At 47.6% G+C, this 26,124-nt stretch overlaps 1 long non-coding RNA gene across 2 annotated transcripts in view; it reads right to left on the bottom strand.

Annotated features, from left to right (window-relative positions):
• LOC141425728 (uncharacterized) overlaps positions 1-17,311 on the bottom strand; it is a 47,626-nt gene extending 30,315 nt beyond the window's left edge. Inside the window, exon 1 of one of the 2 annotated variants that reach the window (XR_012450809.1) lies at positions 16,971-17,311. This is a non-coding gene — a long non-coding RNA (uncharacterized lncRNA). The remainder of the gene's footprint in view (positions 1-16,970) is intronic. The other variant, XR_012450810.1, reaches the window with a different exon arrangement.
• Positions 17,312-26,124: the final 8,813 nt, after the last annotated feature.

Raw genomic sequence — 26,124 nt, 5'->3', positions numbered from 1 at the left:
TCCCAGGCTGGCCTCTAACTTCTGTGCTCAAGAGATGCCTCAGCCGCCCAAGCACCTGGGACTATAAGATACATACTGCCATGCCCACTAAAAGCTTATTCTTTCTTTTTGTGGTGGTACTGGGTTTTGACCTCAGGGCCTCCAGCTTGCTAGGAGCCACTCCAGCAGTCCCTAAAATCTTATTCTTGCTAACAGAACTTATGGGAAGTATTAGTATAATAAATAAATGTTTGAAACTTATACAACACACATATTTGTTTGGCCGGTGGGCAGCCACCCCATGGCGATCAGGGACTCTCTGCTCATTTTCCACTCCATCCCCTCCTTCCCTTCATGGTTACCACGGCAACTCCGGTGCACAGCGATTATGGCTGGCAGCAATTAGAGGCTTCATGATTACCATGGCAACTCCTGCTGGCAGGCAGGAGGTCCTGACCTATCCTACAGATCCATATTACCCTGAGCTCCTCCCCACCAAACCTCGACCTATCCCAATGCCCCATAATACCTTAAGCTCTTGACTTCACCCAGGCTATAAAAACTGGGCTGCCATTTCTCTGGTGCAACTTCTCCGGCCCTATTCTTTGGGGACGGTGAAACTCGCCCAAGAGTGCGCTCTCAATAAAGCCTGCTTGCTTTGTTATTTGGCTCCAATTTGGCCTTCCCATCAGCGTTGACCTAATATTTGGTGCCGAAAGCTGGGAGGAAGTGAGCCTCACCTGACTCCAGGCAGTTGGGGCCCTGGGCCAGGCCCTGGCTTGAGGCCCTTCCTCCTGTCTGGATAGACGCTCTGGCTCTGGCTTGGGTGAGTCTCCTCCCCCATTTTATTCCTCCTCGAGCCCCTGTCCTAGTCGTGGCCACGCCAGGATCAGCCCCTCCACTTCTCCTTGCACCTGGGCATTTGGAGAGACGTCTCCCCTGTCCAGGCTGCCTCCTCCGAACTGGGTCTCCTCTTTTAGTGAGGGATGCTTCTCTAAAGGTTGAGACCTCCGACAATTTGGGGGTGGGGTCCTCCCAATCCAAGCCAGACTCAGGGACTCCCTTGTCCTGTCTCCTCTCAAACTTCAAAATTTGGGACTCTCTCCAGACCTCCGCCATGAGCAGCTCATTTTCTACTGCACCATGGGATGGCCACAATACACCTTAAACAACAACTCAAAATGGCCTCCACAGGGCACTTTTGATTTTAATATCCACACTGATCTTGACAATTTTTGCCATCAAACCCATAAATGGTCTGAGGTCCCATATGTACAGGCCTTTTGGGAACTGTGCTCTTGCCCCTCTCTGTGCCTCCAATGTTCCCCTTCCCAGATCCTTCTAACACCCAATTCTTCTGGGTCCCCTCCTCCATACCCCAACCCTTCTCCTTTATCTGAATCCACTGAATTCCTCAACCCTCCCCCCCACCAACCACAGCCACCCTCACTGTCACATCTGGCTTCCCCTCCCCCTCCCCCACCCACAGAACCTTCCCCACCCAAGCAGCCATCTCCTTTGGACTTGCCTCCCACACCCTCTGCTCCACCTACTCCCTGCCCTCCTACATCCCCAATAGCCTCCCACACTCACTCACACCACCCTTCCCCACCCCCTCTCCTTTGTCCTCTCCAAGAGGTGAGGACCTGTCCATGTCCAAGTTCATGTTCCTTTCTCCCTCTAGGACCTATCACAGATAGAAAAGTGCCCGGGGTCCTTCTCCACCAACCCCTCTGCTTATGTCAAAGAGTTCCACTACCTATCTCAGGCCTATGACTTAACTTGACATGACATATTCATCATTATGGCCTCCACCCTCACCCCTTGGAGGTGGGAATGCATTAAGGAGTCTGCCCGACACTATGCCCACTTAGCTCACCCCACAGTCCCAGTTGGGGAAGACACAATTCCTGACCATAACCCTAACTGGGACTATCAACCTGAAGCTCCAGGACAGCACCGGAGAGACATAATGATTTGATGCCTCCTACAGGGCATGAACACAGTGTCCAACAAAATTGTAAATTTTGACAAACTCCATGAGATAACCCAGGGAGCTGATGAAAATCAGGCCCTTTTTCTTAACCACCTCTAGGAGGCCCTCACCCAATATACCCAATTAGACCCCACCTCCCTTGCTGGGGCAGCAATCCTGGCTGGACATTTTATATCTCAGTCCACACCAGATATTAGAGCTAAACTAAAAAAGGCCAAAGATGGCCCTCAAACCTCTATACAGGATCTGATGAAAATGGCATTTAAAGTTTTAATGCCCCAAAAGAGGCAGCAAAATCAACTCACCAAAAACACCTCCAACAAAAGGTGGCCCTCCAAACCCAAGCCTTGGTGGCAGCCCTGCGGCCAGCTGGATTACAGCCTAGAGCCAAAGGAGGAACCCGAAACCTCCCATCAGCCCCTCTGGGGGCCTACTTCAAATGTGGCAAGAAAGGCCACTGGCCTCGCCAGTGCCCAAACCCAAGACCTCCAAAATGCAAACAGATGGGTCACTGGGGATCAGATTGTCCTGGATAGGGCTTACCCCCTACAGCTCCTCGTGGAGGGTCAGCCCCACCAGACATCAAGATCCCCGACTTTCTTGGACTGGCAGAAGATTGATGACGCCTTGACTCGGGGACCCCAATCACCCTCGCCGAGCCCAGGGTCATGCTCCAGGTAGCAGGTAAGTCCATCTCCTTCCTCTTGGACATGGGGACTACCTATTCTCTGCTGCCTGCCCACTCAGGTTTAACAGTTCCTTCATCAGTCTCTGTTATGGGAATTGACGGCTTTCCCTCCTGCCCATATAAAACTCTGCCCCTTCCTTGCTCTGCTAGAGGTATAATATTTCCACACTCTTTCCTTGTCATCCCATCCTGCCGTGCCCCACTTCTAGGTCAAGATATTGTAACAAAGCTTGGGGCCTCCATAACCATCCCTCCCAACCTACCAGAACCTCTAGCTTCCCACTCACTCCTTCTGGCCTCTGCCAGCCACCTAACCCCTTTGCCTCCTGGACTAGCTCCACCCACCTTTCCTCTTCCAGTCAACCCCATTGTCTGGGACATCTCAGTCCTGGTTGTGGCTACACACCACTTGCCCATCCACATTTCTCTTAAGGACCCTAACCAATATCCCTGTAGACCCCAATTTCTTATTTCAGAAACCCAGTACACTTCTACAATATGTCGATGACCTCCTCCTGTGCCCCCCCTTCCAGCAGGACTCTGAAACGGGAACAGCCAACCTCCTTAACTTTCTAGCCTCTAAGGGATACCAGGTCTCCCCAGCCAAGGCCCAACTCTGCTTACAAGCTGTTACTTTCCTGGGCTTCTGTCTGACCCCCATCTCAAAGGCACTTATCACGGACTGGGTCCAAACCTTGAAGGACCTCCCTCTTCCTAATGATGCCCCAAAAGTTTTATCCTTCTTGGGCTTCATTGGGTTTTTTAGACACTGGATTCCTAATTTTGCCTTGTTGGCCCGCCCACTGTACCAGGCTGCCAAGGAGACTCCCACTGGTCCACTCACCTCTCTAACCATGGTCCATTGCTGTTTTTCTTTCAGGGACACCCTCCTTCAGGCTCCAGCTTTGGCCCTCCCAAAGCCTTCCAAACCATACCACCTATTTACAGATAAAACTTCTGGAATAGCCAAAGGGGTCCTTACCCAACTATCAGGCCCTATTCACTGACCAATCTCTTACCTCTCCAGGCAGCTGGATCCCACTGTCAGGGACTGGCAGCCATGACTCCAAGCTCTTGTGGCTGTGGCTACCCTCACCAGGTAGGCTCTTAAGCTATCCCAACTACAACCAATAACTGTATATTCCCCACACAGACTCACTGACCTCCTCACCCATTCCTCTCTCTCTCTCATTGGAGCTTCATGCCTACAGACATTTCACCTCCTATTCATCGACAATCCTGATATAACTCTCACTACTTGTTCCCCACTCAACCCCACTACACTGATTCCCACCCCCCCCACCAATAGCCTCTAACCCAACCCATTCCTTTTCTGAAACAGTAGAGTGTCTCATGATCCCCAGGCAGGATCTTACTGACTCTCCCTTACCTTCTCCTAACCTCACTATGTTTGTTGATGGGAGCTCCATCCTAGATGACCAAGGAGGCTGCTGAGTCACCTATGCCGTAGTCACCATTGATCTCCTCGGGTACTGACAGCAAGTTGCCTCCCCCTGTAAACATCTCAAAAGGGTGAACTCACGGCTTTAACCCAGGCTCTTACCATTGCCAAAGATAAAACTGCTAATATATATACTGACTCTAAATATGCTTTCCTTATAGCACACTCTCATGCAGCCATCTGGAAGGAGAGGGTCTTCTTGACCACACAGGGCACCCCGGTGTCAATGGACCCCTCATTGTGAAACTATTACAAGCTCTACAGCTCCCAAAGGGGGTCGCCATCATCCATTGCAGGGGACACCAGACCTCAAATGACCCAGTGGCACGAGGAAACGCCTTTGTGAACCTAACGGCCCAAAAGACAGCCAAACAGTCAATTCCCCCACCTATCCTTTTGCTCTCTTCTAGCTTTACTCCAAACTATGAGCCAAAAGAACAAACTGCTCTCCTCAAAGAAGGGGGAATCCAATGGGTGGATTTTCAAAGACAACCGTCTAATCCTCCCCTTGGGCCACACAACAGAGGTCATCACTGCCATCCACAACTCACTACACATAGGCCCCAAGGCCCTTCTCTCCTTCCTGGAACCCTTGTTTCACCCCAGGGGCCTCCAATCCATCATCCGTCGGGTCCAGAAGTCCTGCTCTGTTTGCTGTCAAGCAAACCCCCAAGGCGGACTCCATCTCCGCTAATCCCTCCACCAACTCTGCAGTAGCCAGCTCCATAAAGATTGGCAGATTGATTTCATTCATATGCCAATTAACTCGGGTAACCTTCAACCAGATGATGCTCCAGGTTCATGACTACCAGCTCCTTCCCATGGGGTCCAGCTGTACTGGTCAAGTGGCCCAAGACATCCCTAGCCCCTAACTTTGCCCCCTTTCAGCAGGAAGTAGCTAGAACTGATTCTGCGCTCCTATACCAAAGAGTCTGGGATGTTTGGCTGGTGGGCAGCCACCCCATAGTGATCAGGGACTCTCTGCTCACTTTCCACTCCATCCCCTCCTTCCTTTCATGGTTACCATGGCAACTCTGGTGCACAGTGATTACAGTGCGCAGCGATTAGAGGCTTCATGGTTACCACAGCAACTCCGGCACAGAGTGATTACGGTGCACAGCAATTAGAGGCTTCATGATTACCATGGCAACTCCCACTGGCAGGCAATGGGTCCTGACCTATCTTACAGATCCATATTACCCTGAGCTCCTCCCCACCAAACCTCGACCTATCCCAATGCCCCATAATACCTTAAGCTCTTGACTTCACCCAGGCTATAAAAACTGGGCTGCCATTTCTCTGGCATGACTTCTCCGGCCCTATTCTTTGGGGACGGTGAAACTCGCCCAAGAGCACGCTCTCAATAAAGCCTGCTTAAAGCCTGCTTGCTTTGTTATTTGGCTCCAATTTGGCCTTCCCATCAGCGTCAACCTAACAATATTTATCCAATGTATAATAAAGTCACTAAAGGGTTGGAATGTAGCTCAATAGTAGGGCACTTGCTTAGCATGTGCAAGGATCTAGGTTCAATCCCCAGAATCACCAAATCCCCCCATCCCCAAAGCCTACCCATTGGCCCCTCTTCAGGAGGCTCAACAGATACACTCCACTTATTTTGCATACAACTGATCTATAATTAGGCAGCAGGGAGGCTTGCGCCACCCTTGGGTGAAAGCATGGGTCGTTGGCATGTGTATTACGTGGCAAGCAGTCATCATTTGAGAGCTGAATGGGTTCATGGGCCCCAGCCAGTGTGGTCTCACACTTTATCAACAGCAAGCACTCTGCCTCTGCCTACAGTCCTCAAAGAGGGAGTGTCTGGCAAAGACTGGGAAAAGGGAGGCGATCTTCTCTCCCCTTTAATGAGAGATTTGTGCCCAGCACAAGCATCCCACACACGACCTTGAGGCCTTGTCAGAAACCACCAGTGCAAAGTGCAAGTCTCCCAAACTCATTCCAGTGGATTTTAACATAACTGTTAATATGAAAACTTTAGGTATATATTTTTAAACAGACAAGGGTAAGGGGTGGCTGTCCAAAGCAAACTTCCAGGGACCTAGAGATACAAGGGATCATGGAATAAACTATTTATCAGATGTCTTTGGGATGTTGTATGAGTGTTAGAAGGGATTTTTTTGGGGTGGAGGCAGTACTGGGGTTTGAACTCAGGACCTCATATCTGCTAGGCAGTTGCTGTACCCTTGCACCATTCTACCAGCCCTGTTTTGTGTTGGGTACTTTTGAGATAGGGTCTTGAGAACTATTTGCTTGGGACTGCCTTTCTCATCTCTGCCTCCTGAGTAGCTAGGATTGCAGTCATGAGCCACTATTGCCCAGAAAGAAGGGGTCCTTATTGAATTGTTCCAGATGATAGGGTGAGGAGATCCCCAAGTGACAATCACCAGTCTCCAAGGATTGAAGATTTGCTAACTGTGAGCCATCTGTTTGGCTAGGTGGGTTTGGGCTCTCTCTGTAAGGCTTAGCATCTGTGCTAAGCAATGTTGAGTCATATTTAAGCAATATTGATTTGAAGGGAGACCAAATAGCCAGTTCTTTTCTCCATTCCTGCTATTAACATTATGCTGCTTTTCAAAGTAGTCACCTCTCCCCTTGGCTTCTCCAGTGATTTCCTCTTATATTGTTGTAGGAGGGCTCAAACAGAGACAGAGAGGGCACCAAAATTTTCAGGAAGCAAGTTTATTTAGCAGACCAGCAGTGACCCAGTGGACTCATTCCAAAGGCTGAGCCTCAAGAACAAAGGGGGCCTTCCTTACATACCATTTAGAGCAGGTTACAGAAATGGGGAGGGAGGTACAGCTTGTCCCATACATAATCACATGTTATTTCATTGGCTGCTCTAACCTCTGGGGCAAGGTGACCCTTCTCTGGTCTCCAGGTAACATTCTGCAACTCCAATTTTTCTTTGTTTCACTGTAGCACTCATTCTCTCCCTTCCTCCTCCCTGCCTTCCTGCTACAATACTACCTCAGTGTGAAAGGAAGATAGCTGATTTTCACAAGGGTTGTTGAGTTTTTGTTTATTTTGTGGTTAAGTGGTTAGAGTGCAGGCCCTAGCATGCTAGGCAGCACTCTACCACTGAGCTACACACCTAGCATGTTTTTTTTTCTTCTTCTTCTTCTTTTTTTGTAGGACTGAAGTTTGAACTCAGAACTTTACTTTTGCAAAGCAGGGCTCTACTGCATTTAACCACACCCACACTCACCCCCCCCCCCCAGGAGTTCACAACCTGTGACTAAAGTGGTTGCTGGTGCTATCCCAGCTCCCTCACCCATCCGGCAGGATGACTCTGAGGTCTGCTTTCTATGCTGGCTCTCTGAGTTCCCTGGCAGAATGAAGCTACAGCGCCTCAAGGTTGTAGCTGGCTAGATTGATGTCTCTCCCTGTCCTTTTCTGCCTTCCCTTTCTGTCTTTGCTTCACTTGGCCATTTTCCACCAGTGTTTCCTGAGATCTTATTAGGGAAAGCCCAATAAATCCTCCTGTTAGGGGAGTCTCGAAGAGAGACTCAAGACACCAAGGTTTTTCAGGAAGCAATGTTTGTTAGTGTGCTGACAACAGCTCAGGGGATTCATTATCCAATGGCTGAGCACTGAGAGCAAATGGGTCTTATCTTATATACCCTTGCAATCAGGTTACAGAAGCAAAAAACAATGTTTAACCCATACGTGGTTACATGTAACTCTATTGTCTACTTCACCCACAGTGCTACATGACTTTCCTCACGTTTAGATTTTTAAGTTTTATCTCTGCTATGCCATCCCCTCCCCACTGCTACATTATCAGAACACAGACTTGTTTTTTTTTTTTTTTTTTTGGCCATCCTCCCTACTGCTGCACTCCAGTTTTGCTTGTCCTTAGTTGACTTAAAGCCAGGCACCAGTGGCTCATGCCTGTCATCCTAGCTATTCAGGAGGCAGAGATTAAGAGGATCATGGTTTGAAGCCAGCCCAGGCAAATAGTTTGAGAGACCCTATCTGGAAAATACCCAATGCCAAAAAGGGCTGTTGGACAATTAAAAACAAAATAAACAGCAACAAAAACAAAACAAAAACAGACTTGCAGAGTGGCTCAAGTGGTAGATTGCCTGCCTAAGGCCTTAAGTTCAAACCCCAGTACTGCCCCCAAAAAGAAAGAAATAAACAAACAAACAACCGCCCCCCTAAAAAACACATTAATTTTTTAGGTCACATACTTGGGCAAATTAATGAGACTATGTCTCAAAATAAAAAATTTTAAGAGATTAGACATGCAGTTCAGTGTAGAGTGCTTGCCTAGCATGTGCTGTATGCCTGGTTTGAACACCAGTATCCCAAAATGGGGGGGATGGAAGAATATAATCTCTGTACATGGAACAGAAGAAAACAGAACATTACTGGGAAAAAGAAGCAGATGTTGTCTTCATAGCAGTTTTCAGATATTTTGGGCTCAGAACAAATTCTATACTTTTAAAATTCTGTGAGGTACAAATTAAGACTAAGAATTCTAAAATACTTATTACTTCACTCTTAAAATTGCAACAGTAAACACACATTTTTATTACTAAACAAGACAAACAAACAAAAACACAACTATGCATTCCCGATCACTCCCATTTGAAATTTCAGTGCAAATAGAGGCATAGTTTTACGTTTTTTCAAATCCCTCTTTGATGTCTAGCCAACTAGAAGACATGTCTGTTACAGGTTCAGTCTGTTGATACATAACTACATTACCTATGTAGTCTCTGGAAAACTCCACTTACATTCATGAGAATGAAAGTGGACAGAGCAAGTAATAATTTATATTATTAGGAAACCAGCTGGACTTTCTGGAACCCTTGAAAGGATCCTGGGAACTCTCACGGTCCTGAGATTATACTGGAAGAACTGTGATGTTAAAGGACACACATTTGTGCCCCACCAAGGCATGGCCTTTTAGATCTTCTAACCTGGAGAGCCCTATCTTTGTGTCCTCATATGGAAGTATCACCCTGTTGTTAATTGACAAGCCACCAGCACCTGTTGCTCATATTCTTCCTGTTGCTATTTATTGCAACTGCATGATGTACCCTGTGCCTAAGGACAGGGACTTTCCAGCCTCTGAGGCACATGGCCTTGGGAAAAGCTGGCTTTAGTGCATCTGCTCAACCATGTTCCCACCTTGGCCTCCTTTTAGTGCGGACAAAAATTGTGTCCCCACCCATAGTGTGCCTGTAATCCCAGCAGTCAGGAAGCTGAGAAAGGAGGATCAAGAGTTTGAGGCTAGGCTGGGATTACATAGTCAGACTCTGTCTCAAAACTAAAACTATCCAAACCCCAGTCTCACCAAAATAAAACCTGAAACAAAATTTAAAAAACTAAAACTGTCACCAGATGAGGAAGATGAGGGGTTTCCCTCAGATTCCCAGTTTCTGAAACCTGAGTTTTGGACCCCAGAGCCAAAACTGAGCTTCCATATGCCAGGTCCAGCCATTTGCCCCTAAATGCCAAATAAAAAGGCATAGATGATGAAAGCAGAAAAAGAGTTATTACACAGGACATGCCATGGGAAGAGGCAGAATAAGCAACCAGTCCACCTTCAGCTATCTTCAGGATACAGTTTTAAGTAGACAAAGAACTGGGCAGGGCACAAAAGGTATATGTTAGCTAAATAGATCCATCCAGTCACAGGTGTGGTCTTATTCTTCAGGGGTACCACAGAAGTTGTTATCCAGAGTCATGGTCACCTGGCAGCTGGTTCATCCTGAGGAGGTTGTACTCTTAGGTGCTGTTTCCTTCTCTTGTCATAAAAACCTTATCAGTTCTATCCTTTCTGGAATCCAAGGTGATTGCAAAGTTGTTGTGGAAATATTGACAGATGGAAACCAAGTGACACTCAGAGAAGTGGAGAACTCAGATTTTATTTACTCCAGTGGACCCAGACGTGCTCACACATCTTATCTGGGCATTGTCCTATGGATTCACAGGATATTTAAAAGGCAGTGCAGGGCATCAGGTTACAAGGAATGTGCTAGGATTGATTGGGGAGCTAGTGGTGAGTTAGAGACCTAAGGTTGTTTAGATAATAAAGCAGGGGAGATCTGCTTTGGAAAGTTTATTTACAAGAGGTGACATAGGAAGGTGGGAATGGGCAATCATCTCTGCATGGTGCACTTTTCTCAGCTCTGAACTTTCTTTTATAGATTTAATTGGCAATTTCTCATGCCCTGTCTGAGGTAACTTCTTTTACAGCTTTAATTGGCAACTTCCCAATTTTATGGCCCTGTTTTAAGGCAATCCTCTTCATTTCCCCCTTTGCGATGCTTTCTCCACTTGTGAACAAGCATCGACACTAAATTTCAGAAATTCCATAAGGTTCCTCTTGTCCCAAGGCCTATATTGCATTTCCAAGAGCTGTAGATTTTTTGCCTCCATTTGTGAACTAATAAAGTGAGTTATGGCATTAAGAATGCATGGACCAAACACCAGTGGCAATAGAAGCATGAGAAGGGGTCCAGACAATGGAACAAGCCATGATGCCCAGTTCTAGATGCTGCTCCATCTGTTCCAGGAATTTGCTAATTCCAGCCTCCTATGTGCAACTTGGTCCTGCAATTGCTGAGCCATATCTCTGAATATTCCTCACTGATTCACACAAAAACAACATTCTTCATTTAAGAAAAGTCAAAGCCCTCCCTCTAAGCAGTAAATCCTACCCTCTCTGGTTTTGGAGGACCACTGATGCTAGGGAGTCTAGTTGGTCCTGCATGTCACTATGGATCTAGCCCTTGTTCTATGTCACTTGTTAGGTCTGTAGATAATTGATTATAGTAGGTAGCTGATGAGGCAGTCCCTCCTATGCCTATTCCTATCCCAGCCATTATCCCTAGTGCAATTAATAAAGATATGAATTTGATAGCTCTTTTTGACTGCATGTGAGCCACTAAAGGCACGGGGAGGGTCTGATTGTTAGGCACTGTGCTTATTTGGGGAGGGAGGAATGATAATGTGCAAATGCCCTTCCAGTAGCTGGCAAGCATTGACAAGAAAGGGGCCCACAAAGAAGGTCCCCAAGCTGCTGCACCATAGTCTGTCAACTGTACACCTAATGGTGGTAGCTATACAGTTTTGGATCTGAGCACACTGGTCAGCAGCCATTTCCCCCACTGGATAGTATCCTTTTGAATTGTAGATACAATTAGGGGCCCTCTGAAATAGCTGTATATTTTTTACTTTGGGTTTTGTACTGGTAGAGTTGAGAGGAACTTCATGCCCACTCTGGTTGAGGAGGCTTAGCAGGGTTGCTACATATTGAAGAGCACCTGAGGACAGGCAGAGCCAGCAATTGCCACCAATGGTGGGTTCATAAGATTATGAGGCAGTGAGTTGCATTTAACAGGTTGTACAGTTGGGGTTCCAAGTTAAGGTTCCCTGTCCTGGAAAGAAGCCTTAACAGGGGTCGTGGTGGTAGCAGATCAATGTTTTTTACAGGCTCATGTCCACCTAGGTGATCACCTTTGGGTCGCCCCTCTAGATCTGCAATTCGCCCCTTAGGAAATTGATATGCGGATGGGGTGGAAGAGTAGGTGCCCAGACATAATGAAGTTTATTTCCTCCCCCTGTCATTTCATCGTTCCATGCCTTTAAGGGGTCCCCATCTTTCTGCCAGCAAACCATCTGCCCTATAGTGCCTTTGTTCTTACAGGACCCAGTTAGGCCTGTCACCTTTCCTTTACAGTAAATTGTCCCTCCCCTGATGTACTCAAAAATTGATATGCTGCATACAGGTGACAGATAGTGACAAAGATGAAGTCATACCTCAGTTTTCCCTGGAAGGAAAGCAGTTTTACACAGACTGAGCAGTCATCCTGGTCTCTGGATTGAACAACCTTAAAATATAGTAGAGTTAGAAGGCAATAACACATCAGAGACCTCATGCCTGAGACTGGGGTCTGGGCTACAGACAATACTGAACAGCAGTAAGGCTTCCAATTATGAGGAGATAACAGAAGGACAGCAATAATCTCTGGCCTAGGTTCCAATCCTGGGAGCAGTGACAGCCAGTCCTAGTGCAAACAGATTGCAACAATGCTAATCAGCAGGATAAGGTAAGGGTGGCAGAAAAGGGGATATATTTGTGTCCTGGTGGACGAATTCTCAGGCTTCCGCCATGTGTTGACCATCCAGCTTCTGGCAGGTGGCTGGAGCAGGGCTGGAGCTCTCTTGGGCTGCTATAGTGTGGGGGACAAAGAGTCTCAGGTCAAGCAACTTCCACCAGCCCCCCTGTTCTTTTATTCCTTTCTCATCTTTTGCTGATAGTAGTTTTTCCTCCTTGATATAATTTGGATTGGGAGGCAGCTCCAGAGCCAGCAGAAGTTTGGTGGTTTGCTTTGGCACTTCAGGGAGAAATTCTTCTGCTGCCCTTCTTGCCGTCTGGTCAGCCAGGTGGCTTCCTCTACTAACATAGTCCGTGCCCCTTTGGTGGTCTCTGCAGTGCATGACAACCACTTGAGATGCTTCCCAGACTGCTTCCAGCAGTTGGAGGATTTCTTTTTTTTTTTTTTTCCTAATCTCTTTTCCCCTTGCTGTCAGTAATCCTCTCTTTTTGTGTTTTGCCCCATGCATGAGCAGGGTGGCAAAGGCATACTTAGAATCTGTGTAGATATTCACCCACTTTCCCTTTGCATATCATAATGCCTGGACCAATACCCAAAGTTCAGCTCATTGTGCAGACCAACCTTGTGGTAGGGCTTCAGCCTGTGTGATGTCGTTAGCAGGGGTGACTGTGAATCTGGCTTTTTGTCATCTGTTCCAGACAAAGCTGCTTCCACTGTGAAGAGTTTGCGCTCCGGATCTGTGAGGGGGACATCCATAAGGACTGGCCTGCTAGGATACAGTCCATCCATCACTTCTTTGCAATCATGATCTGGAAGCCCTTCCTCTGTTAGCAAGAAGGTGGCAGTATTTAAAGTTTGTAAAGTTTCAAGCCTGACTCGAGGATTTTACATAGTAGTCCTTGGTAATGGGCCATTCTAAAGCTGGTCTGCCATTTATTACCTGCCCATTCATTAGAGCTATGGCTGCATGAGGGACTTTAACATGAATGTCCTGTCCTGGGGTGAGCTTGTCAGGTTCTCTGATTAGGGTTACTATAGCAGCAAGGGCCTGGAGACATGGGACCACCTTTAGGCCACTGGGTCCAAGAACCTTGATAGATAAGTCACTGGCTACTGCCCTGGACCCACCATTTGGGTGAGGACCCCCAGAGCTGTGTGATCTTTCTCACAAATGAAAAGATTGAATGGTCAAGTTACATCTGGCAACCCTAGTCCAGGGGCACTGGTTAACAGTCTCTTTATTTCCTGGAAAGCCTTTTCTTGGTCAGGTCCCCAGTTTAGAGGGTCCTTTCTGGAGCCTGCTGTGGCCTTATAAAGTGATTTTGCCAGGCTTGAATATCCAGGTATACAGATGCGACAGAATCTTGCTGCTGATAGGAATCTCGGACCTCCTTTTTGGTCTTCAGCTGAGGGATGGAGCAGACAACTCGCTTCCTCTCTGGTCCCAGGCACATTTTCCCTCTGAGATGATGAACCCAAGGTATCGGGCCTCTTTCTGGCAAACTTGAGCCTTTTTCCAGGAGACTTTGTAGCCTGCCTTGGAGAGTCAGGCTAGCAATGCCTTTGTCCCCTCCCAGCATTTCTCCAAGTCACAGCTTGCTAGGAGCAGATCATCCACTTATTGAAGCAAAGTGCAGCTGGGATTTTCTTTCAGGAAATTGAAATATCTGCAGCCAGCCCTTCCCTGAAAAGGGTGGGTGAGTTTTTGAATCCCTGAGACAGCCTAGTTTAGGTTATTTGTGTTTTTCTTTCAGTATGGTGGTCTTCCCATTCAAAGGCAAACAGAGGGTGGCTAACTGGGGCCAGGCAAAGGCAGAACAAAACATCCTTTGGTCCAGGCAAATGAACCAGCTTGCTTGTGGCAGTAGAAGGTTCAGGAGAGTGTAGGGATTAGGGACTACCGGGTGCAGTGTGATAATGGCACTGTTGACTGCCCACAGGTCCTGGATGGACCAGTAATCACCTCCCCCTGCCTTCTTGACAGGCAACAGTAGGGCATGGCGATTGGTATTTGATTAATATCCCTGCATCCTTTAGCTGCAGTAGGTGGGTCTGAATTCCTAGGTGTGCTTCCCGTAGTAATGGATAGTGCCTCTGTCTGACAGGGAGAGCCCCAGGTTTGAGATCTACCATTATGGGTGCATTACTGTGAGCCGGGCAGGAGGCCTGTTCTCAGCCCAGACATCAGGAAACTCCTCCAGCAGCCACATGGGCTTTTCCAGGTCCCACTTTTCCTGGCAATAAAGTTGCCATTCATCTTCTGTAGGCATGGTCACTGCCATGATGAGGGCATTTGGTCCTCTCACGGTAAGGCTTGTAGGCCCTCCCTGGGTGAAGGTGATTTAGGCTCTAAGCTTTGTTAGTAAATCTCTTCTCAGCAGAGGAATTGGGCATTCTGGTAAACACAGGAATTCATGAATCACCTCATGCTGTCCTAGTTGGCATGTCCAGGTTGGAAGAATGGCCAGGTGGTTTGGGTGCCAGTGGTACCAACTATTGTGGCTCTGTGCCAAGTGAGTGGTGCCACAGGCTTAGTGACCACAGAATGCTCAGCACCTGAATCCACCATGAAAATCATTGGTTGCCCCCCCCCACTTTCATTTTGACCATGGACTCCTGGGGCCTAGTAGTAAGGAGCCCAGTCTTCCCTAGTTTGATCAATTCCTGCTAGGCCAATGAAATTCAGATTGCCATCCTGTCTTCTTTCCTGGAGCAATTTTGTTAGGCTCCAATGCTGTTCCCTTGTGTGGGAGGCATTCACTTTTCCAGTGGCCAATCTCCTTGCAATAGGCACATTGGTCTTCCTGGAGTGGGTTCCTCCCATTGGGTCTCCCCTTCTGTGGCAAAGCTGACTGCTGAATTGGGGCTGGCTTCCCCAGTGCTGCATCCAATAAGGACACCTTGGCCTTCATTCTTTTATCAGCTTCCTGTTTTTCCTCATGCTTGTGGTTTACAAAGACTGTATTTGCCACTTCTAACAGCTGGGTGGCATTCATCCCAGCGAAACCTTCAAGTTTTTGAAGTTTTCTGCAAGTATCAGTGAATGACTGAGTCACAAACCCCATATAGACCATTCCCTGGTTTTCTGGCTCTTCTGGGTGGAAGGGAGTGTATACTTGGAAGGCCTCACAGAGTCTGTCATAAAAATCAGTCAGGGTCTTTTGGCTTCTGGATAACTGCCACAGTTTTGGACATGTTGGTAGGTCTCTTAGCTCTAGCCCTGAGCCTGTGTAGGAGGGCCACACAATATTGAGTAAGGTCTCCTCGTCCTTCTGTTGTGTTGAAGTCCCAAGTAGGTCATGCATCAGGGACTGCCTCTCTTGCCCATGCTTCTGTATCTAGGGTCCCTGATGGGGCTTACCCTTGGAGCCAGTGGCAAGCCTCTGTCTGAATTCACCACCGCTCTTCTGTATTGAAAAATGTCAAGAGGATATATCGGAAGTCATTCCAAGTGGGTTGATGGGTCTGGAATATGGGTTTTAGGAGGTCGACCATGGCCTGAGGTTTTTCTGAATATGGCAGTGTATGATTCCTCCATCTTAAGAGGTCTGTTGTACTGAAAGGCTGGTAATAGAGGATAAAGTGTCCGGGCTAGACTGTGCCGTCAGCATCAATCTGCTGGGGCCCTTGCATCTCATGGAAAGTCATTTGCAGGGCCCTGGCCTGAGGAGCTGGTGCCTGGGATGAGCGAAGGTGGCAGCCCAGGGGCTGTGGACTCGGACTCCAAGCCAGGGATGGGTGAGGGACATTGTTGGGACTGGGAGGCTGCTGATGGGGCTGAAAAGGGTTCACTGAGAGTGGTGGGCTGTCTGGAAATGGTGGCACTGGCTGGGGGTGCACTGGGAATGTACAGCGGGGGCACAGGTGGTTCATCTTCTGGATCCCCTGGCAGAACAGGCTTGGTCAGCTTCGGTCTTTAGGCTTTATTGCCTGGCCCATGAAAACTCTGCTGTGTCCCTTTTTATTAGTGCAAAATTGGACTCAAGAGGGCATGGTCTGAGCCACCTGAAGCCAGGAGTCAATATATGGGAACTGGTTGGGGTACCCTGGGCTTCCCATTATGATCAGATAAATTGCCCTGACAGTGGGCAAATCTAGAGTGCCTTCAAGGGGCCAGCTCTTTCCAAAATTGGGCCATTCTAACTCATACAGCATGCTCAGCCATCTGGGAGACATTTTGATCCCATAATCTCCTAAGAATCCCTTCTTAAAATGTTTAAGCATATACTCTAGGACTGTGGGTTTTGAAGAAATTCCACTCATGGCAATTAGAAATATCCCCTATTTCCACCCTATGTATTCCCTCCCCATGTCAGTGGTGCAAAGAAAAACAAGGGTGGGTGCCCCTTCAAGAGAAGACACCAATCAGATGTCTGCCTGGCCATGTCCTGAAGGAACATTGGTGCCTCTTAGCATTGATGGTGGGGTCAGCCTTGTGACTGTGGATTGGGTTCCCCTGATGCCACCCTAAGCCATATCAGGATCACCACGGAGCTGTAGGATAGACACACTAGGACCCCCTAGCCTTTCAGCTGTTGGACCACAAACTCGAGCCTGAAGCAAGGATGAATCAGGCTGCTCATTCACACACACACTCACACTGAAGTTATTACAGTTATCCTTCCTCCAATCTTGGAGAAGTCCCTGACCTGTGGAACTCCTCTCAGAGGTTCCTGGGAATGGATCAGCAGCCCTTCTGCCCAGTGGGATGGGACCTGACTGAGGACTGATTTTCCCAGGGGTGGCACTTACCAAGTCTGGATAAGACTGCCAAGTGAGTTGATCCACTTCTTTTTGGAGTCCAAGTCGGGTCAAGACTGCTCAGAGGTTTGGAACTCCAGGGTGAAGGAGGACCCAGAATACCATCTGGTGAGCACAACCTTGTTCAGTCCTGTGTCCTTCCCTACTCCAGTGCAGCCCTGCCGCTGGCTGGTGGCTCAAGGGGCCAGGTGGTTGGAATCTCATGGGGGGCCTCCAGATATGTTGTGGAAATGTTGACAGATGAGAAACCAAGCTACACTCAGAGAAGTGGGGAACTCAGATTTTATTTACTCCAGTGGACCCAGACGTGCTCACACACCTTATCTGGGCATTGTCCCAAGGATTCACAGGATATTTGAAAAGCAGTGCAGGGCATCAGGTTACAAGGAATGTGCTGGGATTAATTGGGGAGCTAGTGGTGAGTTAGAGACCTAAGGTTGTTTAGATAATAAAGCAGGGGAGATCTGCTTTGGAAAGTTTATTTACAAGCGGAGACAAAGGAGGTGGGAATGGGCTATTACCTCTGCATGGTGCCCTTTATCTCAGCCCTGAACTGTCTTTTATAGTTTTAATTGGCAATTTCTCATGCTTTACAGCCCTACTTAAGGTAACTCTTTTACAGCTTTAATTGGTAACTGCCCATGTTTTATGGGCCTGTTTTAAAGCAATCTTCTTCTTCAAAGTGACTGTAAAGAGAATGGCTTAGAACAAAGACAGATACAAAACTGAAGCAGGGAGGCCAAGCTTTTCTCCAGCTTTTAGTTAACTCATGGGCCCAAATAAGGACTGATACTTTTCAGCAAAAGCAGTTTAAGTACCTCTTACATTTCCACACTAAATCACAGGTACTGGAGATCCACAAACATGAAAAGCATTTCTAGGTGTCTCATTGTTACGGGAAACTTGAACAGAGATGTGAGACACTGAGGCAAGGAAACATTTTATTGTGCCAGCACAGACTCAGCAGAATTGTATCCAAAGGTTGAGCCCCCAAAACAAGGGGTCTTACCTTATAACCTTGCAAGCAGGTTACGGAGGCAATAAAATAATAATAATAATTGTAGGCAAATGTAGGCCCCAAAGTGACCACGTGGAAAGGAGTGATCTGGCCAAGAGATTCTTTATTGCTGGGTGGGAGAGGGAGAGAGCTGAGAGAGAGAGAGAGAGAGAGAAAGAGAGAGAGAGAGGCTTAAATACCCTTCAGTGAGACTCAGCATGATCTGATTGGTTAGGATCTTATGGTTCATGCTGATTGGAGGTTGGGGCAGAAGGAGGATTCAAGCTAGACTTGAGGCAGGACTGTTACCCTGGAAAACAGAAGCTTAAGGGTGCAGTAAGAACTGAAACCTTTCGGCGCTATTATTGCCAACAATAATAAAGGTTTAACCCATATATGGTTATATGTAATTGTATAGGCTACCTCATCCTGGTGCTAAGTGCTTGTCTACCCCTAGTGCTAGGTGACCTTCTTCTTTGAATTTTTTAGGTTTTATCTCTCTGCTATGCCATCCCTTCCCCCCTGCTACTTTATCAGAACACAGGCCTGTCTGTTTTTCTTATGGTTCTCCTCCCTGCTACATCACAACAAAGAGTCTCACAGGAGAAAGTTTTATCAAGGGTTTATTTTACTATGACAGGATAAAGTAGGGAGAAGTTGAGAAAAAAGATACATTTCTTGCACCCCATGCAGAAAATGGGAGTAAAACTCAAAATGGTGATTCTTATCTGTAGTTTCTATACTTTTGGAGCTTAGGGAATATATTTTCTGTCATTTTGTCTAGAACCCCCTAGTCATTAGGGGAAAACATGGGAGGGGGTTACCTGATCTGGCTTTTTTGGTTTTAATACTTATTAAAAATATAATTTACCTGTCTCCTAATCTATCTATTCTGCCTCAAAACCAATCAAACAAATAAATACAGCTGGAAGGTAGCCAAGTTCAGGAGAGTGGTGGCTCTGAAGGAGGAAGTGAGTAAGATTGAGACTGGAGAGGATACAAGAGGAATTTGAACTTCAACACTTGTATTTAAAAAAGTAAAGAAGTACAACAAAGTGTTAGATTTTGTAATTCTGGATGGTAGCTTTGCAAATATGTAAGGTAAATAAAAATTAAAAATAAGAGGCTTGTTTCTCCCTGCTTTGTTTACAATGAGAGAAGAGACTATCTGCTCTGTTTTCTTTGTTTTCTTAAAGCATTTTGTTTAGAAAACTTGTCATTATCAATTCTTTCTCTTCTGCTTTGAGATGTCTGTAAACCTTCTTAAAAGCCTCTTGGCAGTTTTATACCCCAGGGATGTCTTTCTCAAGGTCCCAAGATAAATGTTCCCAAGGAAAAACCTAAATAAACCCTCTAGACTTGCAGGGGCTCCCTGCATCTACTTTCTTCTTTGAGATGTTTACAGACTGACAAATAAACAAACAAAAGAGAGAGATAGAGGAGGAAGCTCAACATCAGCACAGAAGAAATCTGTGGAAAGGTTCTCCAGCAGATGCTAGAGCCAACTCCCCCTACAGAGTGGGGGATTTATAGGAGAGAAAATGCTATCAGCAAATAGTGTTTTCAGAAGATCTTGGTTCTTGTATTCCAGCGTGGAAGAATCCAAGCATAATTCATGTGTGTAAAAGTTAGGAAAGGAAATATAAAGGGAGCATGGTAGGGTGCAGGTGGAGTCTGCTGGCAGAGAGAGTGTGCTTTTAAAACCTATCCTGACCCATGGAGAGGACAGACCCAGGAGATTCCCACCCAACAATGAACAAGTGGGGATGGGAATGAGTGGTTCCCAGCCAGATGTGAGTAATTTGAGCCATCCCAGGGCAACCTATGTGAGCCCCAAAGTTTTCCTACTTTTAGCCTGCCTCAGAAGGACCTGGTAGAGGGTGGGGAAATTTTTTTATCATGGCTTATCCATTGTCCATTGCTATGGGTAGTCCAGGAACTGGGTCTTGTGTTCTGGCACTGGTGCTGGGAAACAGGATGTTTCCTTTGGGGAGCCATCTCTACTGAAGCCAAACAACTCTAGGGTCAAGCAGAGTTTAAGATGGCCTACGTGATGTCAAGTTGAGGTCTAACATTAACAAGCTGCAAGGCTCCTTGAATGGATACAGGAAAAGGCTCCTGTGGCAAAGGGAAGTTCTAAAACCCACCTATTATCCCTGTGTTTTGGGTGGGCCTGAGGCAAGCTAGAATAGGGAAAGTTCAGGACTCATAGAAAAATATTGCATTTCAGGTTGATAATGCTCAGGCTCAGGGACAGCATTTACCTGGCCCAGGAACCACCCATGCCCTTCCCCACTCATTAATTACTGGATGGGAGTCACCTGGATCCTCCCTTCCCGTAGATTAGCATAAGTTTTAAAAGCACCTGGAGAAGAGATGCACACTCTCTCTGCCTGCAGATTACACCTGCATGTATCATGCTCCTTTTTATTGTTGTTTATTTTTTTGTAGGTCTAGAGTTTGAACTTGGGGCATCATGCTGGCAAAGTAGGCACTCTACCACTTGAGCCACATAACTAGTTCCCTTCCTTTTGTATGCTCCCTTTTGTATTTCCCTTCCTCAATTTTTTTTTTTTGTGGCCTGGGGCTTGAACTCAGGGCCTTCACCTTGAACCATCCACCAGCCCTATTTTTGTGAAGGGTTTTTCATGATAGGGTTTCCTGAACTATTTGCTGGCTTCAAACTGTGATTCTCTTGATCTCTGACTCCTGAATAGCTAGGATTACAGGCATGAGCCACTGGTGCCCAGCTCCCTTTTCTAACTTTTAATAAATTCCGTTTATACCCATGAGTCCTGCAATGGATTCTTCCCAGTGGGACACAAAGAATTTGGAAGTTTTCTGTTCAGAGAGTGCACTGGAGCTGTTAACAGGCCTAGATGACATCTCCATATTTTACCCATCTTGGGCATCCAGAGCTATTGTCTAATGATTAGGGTGACTAGACTTCTGGTGGTGTGGATTCTCCCATTCCAGGAAAGTATAAGACCACAGATGCTGAACCACCATTTTGAGTCTTTGCTCCCATTTCCTGCATGGGGAGCAGAGAATGTTTCTCTTTCTCCCACTTCTCCCTACTTTATCCTGCTACACTAAAATAAATCCTTGTTAAAACTTCTGCCTTGTGAGACTCCTTGTTGTGAGACACCTTGAAATGCTTTTCAGGTCTGTGGAGTTCAAGGATCTGTGATTTTTGCATGGGAACTGGGAAGCTATGGGAACCTCCTCACCCTCCTCTGGTAACAGAACAAGAATTATTTTTACCTTGGCACCAGTTTTTATTGAAGTGGAAGGGACCTGGAGCACTAAGTCCCTCTGTTGTAGTCACTGATAAGCAGAACGCCCAGATTCTTAATCCTATGTGGATGCATTCAGTCAGGATATGCAGAATAGTGAGGGTGGTAATATAAGGTTATTAAAGATTAGGGGAAAAAAGTTAAAATAAGGCCATGATGGGTCAGGGAGCCAGAAGCAGAGAGAGAGAGAGAGAGAGAGAGAGAGAGAGAGAGAGAGAGAAATTGAGAGAGAGAGAGAGAGAGAGAACATGCAATCTGAAATATGATATACAATGTTGAGTCACAAATGTTTAAGAGTCTGGAACTTTTCTAGTCCTGGTCTGCCTCTCCCCCCTAGGAAGTTCCAGAGGCTAGGGTAGATCTACAGATTTACAATGTACCAACTCTTATTGGGTCCACCTAACCCCTAGGACATGGTTTACAGGCCTGGGTCTTTGTCTTGTTAAGATCTATTGTTTTGCCAGGAATCTCTGGCTCACATCCCTGCTAGGGGAGGATAGAGTTTCAAGGCCAGGCAGGGCAAATAGTTAACAAGGCTCCCTTCTCCAAAATAACTAATGCAAAATGGATTGAAGGTGTGGCACCTGCTGTGCAAGTCAGAAGCCCAATCACACTAAAAAAGAAAAAAATCTGTTTCAGTACCTGAAGGTGACCCAGTTTAAGGTGGGTGACTCAAAATATCTTCTGACATCCTATGACCTCAGTGGGCTATTTTGAGTCCAATAGGGGCCGTTAAGTGTTTCTCTCTCACAGCCCTTGAAGAATCCTCCAGTTTAGGTTTCCGTTGCATATGCCCATCACCCATGTCTAACCTAATACCAGGAGGCAAGAACCATCATTTTGAGTGTTCACGCCTATCTCTTGGGTGGGAAGCAGAGTTTTTTTTGTTTTTGTTTTTGGTGGTACTGGGCTTTGAACCCCTAGACCTCACAGTTCATAGGCAGGTGCTCTACCATTTCAGCCATTCTGCCAACCCTCTCCTGTTTTACTAAAATAAATCCGCATTAATCTTCTACCTTGTGAGACTCATCTTTTCTGAGGCCCCTCAAGATGCTTTTTTTTGTGGTACTGGGGTGGAACTCAGGGCCTACACTGAGCAACTCCACCACCCCTTCTTTTGTGATTTTTTTTTTGAGATAGGGTCTCCTGAACTATTTGTCCAGGTCTGGCATCTAACCAGGGGATATTTTGTCCCTGACCCCTTTCCTCTTTCTGTGCTGCCCCAAAGCAAGGGGGCCAAGTGACTACAGACTGAAGCCTCTTAAATGTAGTGTAAATGGACCTCTGCCTTCTGAGTAGCTCAGGTTACAGTGAAAGGGATAAGAAGGAATGAGATGTCTCAATGGACCCACCCCCTTTTGGAGAAACTGGTACCAGATGACCCATGTAGATAAGATAAGCAGGGCAGCAGGGCTCAGCTTGGGGATATAGAATGTGAGGAATGTGAGAAGGTTGCAAAAGGTGACGGGATGTACGTGCAAGATGTGCTCTGCCTGCTTGCTCAATGTTGATAACGAAAATACGCACCCAACTGCTGACCTTTTACTCTGTGTTACAAAATCATTGGTTAAGTGCTGCGCGGCTTTTGCTGTAATGGCAGGTAGTGGTCTATATAAGATTTCCCCTAAAGAGGCTCAGGGTCGTGTTTTCCTAACCGGTCCTGCGTGTCCATGTGGGAGCTCGACCCTGGCTAGTCAGCCCAATAAACTCTGCTTTGTTGATTGCATTCACGCCTGGCTCTCTGTCTCTTGGGGGAATAGGATTCCCGTTCCTAACATTTGGAGGTCCCACCGAGATTCCATTTTCTCGAGAGACAGAACTTGCCTGAGAGAAAGCAGGGGCGATCCCAAGTCCTAGGCGTTGGGAGGGGATCCAAGACCCTCATTTGGAGGAACTTGAGTGTTCCATTTGGGCCACGGCGGGGATTCGGCCAATCCCCAGGGAGTTCTATTCTGAGAATTTCATTAGGAGGACCACAGGGTCCTGCCGGGAAAGGTTCTCCTCTCATTTGGGCTCGAGCATTTTAGGAATCCTGGCGCCAGGTGAAGAACTAATTGAGCTAGTCGACCAACCACCCGTCAAGTGGACGCCTTTTGGCCTGATATCCAAGTCGGACGGTGAGGAGGTTGAATGGGGTGCGCACCAGTGTGAGAGAAGGACCGGTCCAAGCGAGTGCTGGAGAGTGTTGTGTGTGTGTGGAATTGTTGTCTTCACCCTTTTTGTTCTATCTCTCTTGGTGTTTGATTCTCCTTCCACAATGGGACAGGGACAAACAACCCCAAAGTCTCTGATCCTTTCTCACTTTTCAGAAGTTAAAGAAAGGGCCTTAAATGCGGGTCTGGTCATCAAGAAAGGTAAGCTTTTTTTTTTTTTGTTCTGCAGAGTGGCCCACCTTCGGAGACAGATGGCCCATTCAAGGTTCCCTCTCCCTAGACATGATCACTAAGGTTAAAGCAGTCATTTTTCGGCCAGGCAATCAAGGCCATACAGACCAAGTCCCTTACATTATGGTCTGGGAGGATCTGGTGAGGAACCCCCCCCCCCTTGGTTAACAGCTTTTCTGACTCACCCCTCCAGTTTGGCTCCCGGGGCTAAAACCCCAGTCACGCCCGCCTTGGTCATAAAGGAGGAGGAGAAACTTCCTCTTCCCACCCTGACCGGTCCTCAGAATAGGGCACCTCCCTTACCATCTCTGGTCTTACCAGAGAGTTCCCCCCTTTACCCATCCCTCGCAGGGGCAGAGGAAGATCAGCCACCTCCATACGTGACTCCCCCTGGCCAAGCCAGTGCCCCGGAGGAGGAAATTTCCTCATCCTCCTCAACAGGACTGGCAGCAGGAGGAGGAATGGGTCGAAGACTTCGCCCCCGAGGGGTTCGGGAAAGGGAGGGGGAAGACGGGCCCTCCTCATCAACACAGGGGGAGGAAACTGTCCCTACACTTCCAGTCCGGATGGTAGGCCAAGGGGGACCGGGAGGGGGGCAACAGTTTCAGTACTGGCCATTCTCCTCCAGTGATCTATATAACTGGAGGACGCAGAACCCACCCTTTTCGGAAGACCCCAAGTGTCTCATAGATCTCTTGAAGTCCATCATGCATACACACCGTCCCACTTGGGATGACTGTCATCAGCTGCTCAATACCCTTTTTACGACGGAGGAATGAGAGCGCATCCTCAATGAAGCAAGGAAGAACGTCTTGGGGGATAATGGGAGACCCACAACTCTCCAACCAGCCATAGATGAGGCCTTCCCCCTACGCTGCCCTGATTGGGATTTCGGGACCACAGAAGGTAGGGAGCGTCTCCTAATCTACCGCCAGACTCTTATGGCCGGTCTCTGAGCGGCCGCTAGAAGGCCCACCAACTTTGCAAAAGTAAAAGCAGTCATCCAAGGGGAAAACGAAAGCCCGGCCGGTTTCTTAGAGCGCCTCTACGAGGCATACCGTCAGTACACCCCTATTGACCCTGAGGTGGAGTTCCACCAGTCTGCTGTGGTGCTCTCATTCATTAATCAGGCAGCTCCAGACATTAGGAGAAAACTCAATAAACAGGAAAACTTAGGGGAAATGACCATTAGGGAAATGCTACAAATAGCAGAGAAGGTCTTTACTGCTAGGGAAACTCCAGAAGAAAGGGAGGAAAGGCAGAGGAAGGAAGACAGGGAGGTCCAGGAGAAATTGAGAAAGGAGGACAGGGAGTTCCAGGCTAAGGAGAACCGAAAGCAACAAAGAGAAATGGCCCGTATCTTCCTAGCGGGTGTCCGGGACCAGCCCACGGGAGGGGGCCACGCCAGGACCCCGGATAAGGAACACTGTTTTTACTGTAAGGGGACTGGGCATTGGAAGAGAGAATGCCCTAAGTTAAAGGGAAGAAGAGGGTTTGGAAGGAGACCGGGGGGTAAAAGGGAAAGGGAACGAGCAGTAGAGCAGGCCAGAGTCCTCCTAGCCGGAGAAGAGGACTGAAGGAGACGGGGCTCGGACCCCCTCCCCGAGTCTTGAGTAACAGTACATGTGGAGGGGAAGCCGATGGGGTTCATGGTGGATACCGGTGCCCAGTATTCAGTCTTAAACAAGGCACATGGACCTTTGAACAAGGAACGGACAAGTGTCGTTCAGGGGGCCACCGGTACACAGTTATGTACATGGACTACCAAAAGAAGGGTAAACTTAGGAAAACATCAGGTCACACACTCCTTCCTGGTCGTTCCTGAGAGCCCCGCTCCCCTGCTCGGACAGGACCTACTCACCAAAATAGGGGCCCATATCCATTTTGAGCCAGATGGAATAATTGTGACTGATCGAGAGGGGAGCCCGATACACGTCCTGTCCCTATCATTGGCTGACGAGTATCGGCTGTTTGAGGACCGGCAGGAGCCAGAAGGGGACATAGCCCAATGGATAAAAATGTTCCCCACGGCCTGGGCAGAGACTGCGGGAATTGGGCTCGCCAAACACCTCCCTCCCGTAGTTATACAATTGAAGGCTTCCGCTCTTCCCATTCGGGTGAAACAGTATCCTATGCCCGAGGAGGCTCGAAGAGGCATAGCCCCTCATATCCACAGGCTATTAAAGGAAGGAGTACTGCGGCCTTGTCGGTCCGCCTGGAATACACCTCTGCTCCCCGTCCAAAAGCCAGGAAGCAAGGACTATAGGCCTGTGCAAGACCTGCAGAAGGTAAACGAGCGGACGGAGGACATTCATCCCACCGTTCCAAATCCCTATACCTTGCTCAGCCACCTACCCCCCTCGCAAGTGTGGTATACAACCCTTGATTTGAAAGATGCTTTCTTCAGCATTCCATTGTCAGAAATTAGCCAGCTGCTATTTGCTTTTGAGTGGCACGAGGATGGGGGC

Source organism: Castor canadensis, chromosome 8, assembly GCF_047511655.1.
Source record: "Castor canadensis chromosome 8, mCasCan1.hap1v2, whole genome shotgun sequence".
Taxonomy (NCBI): Eukaryota; Metazoa; Chordata; class Mammalia; order Rodentia; family Castoridae; genus Castor; species Castor canadensis.
This window is presented reverse-complemented; position numbering and strand designations above follow the sequence as displayed.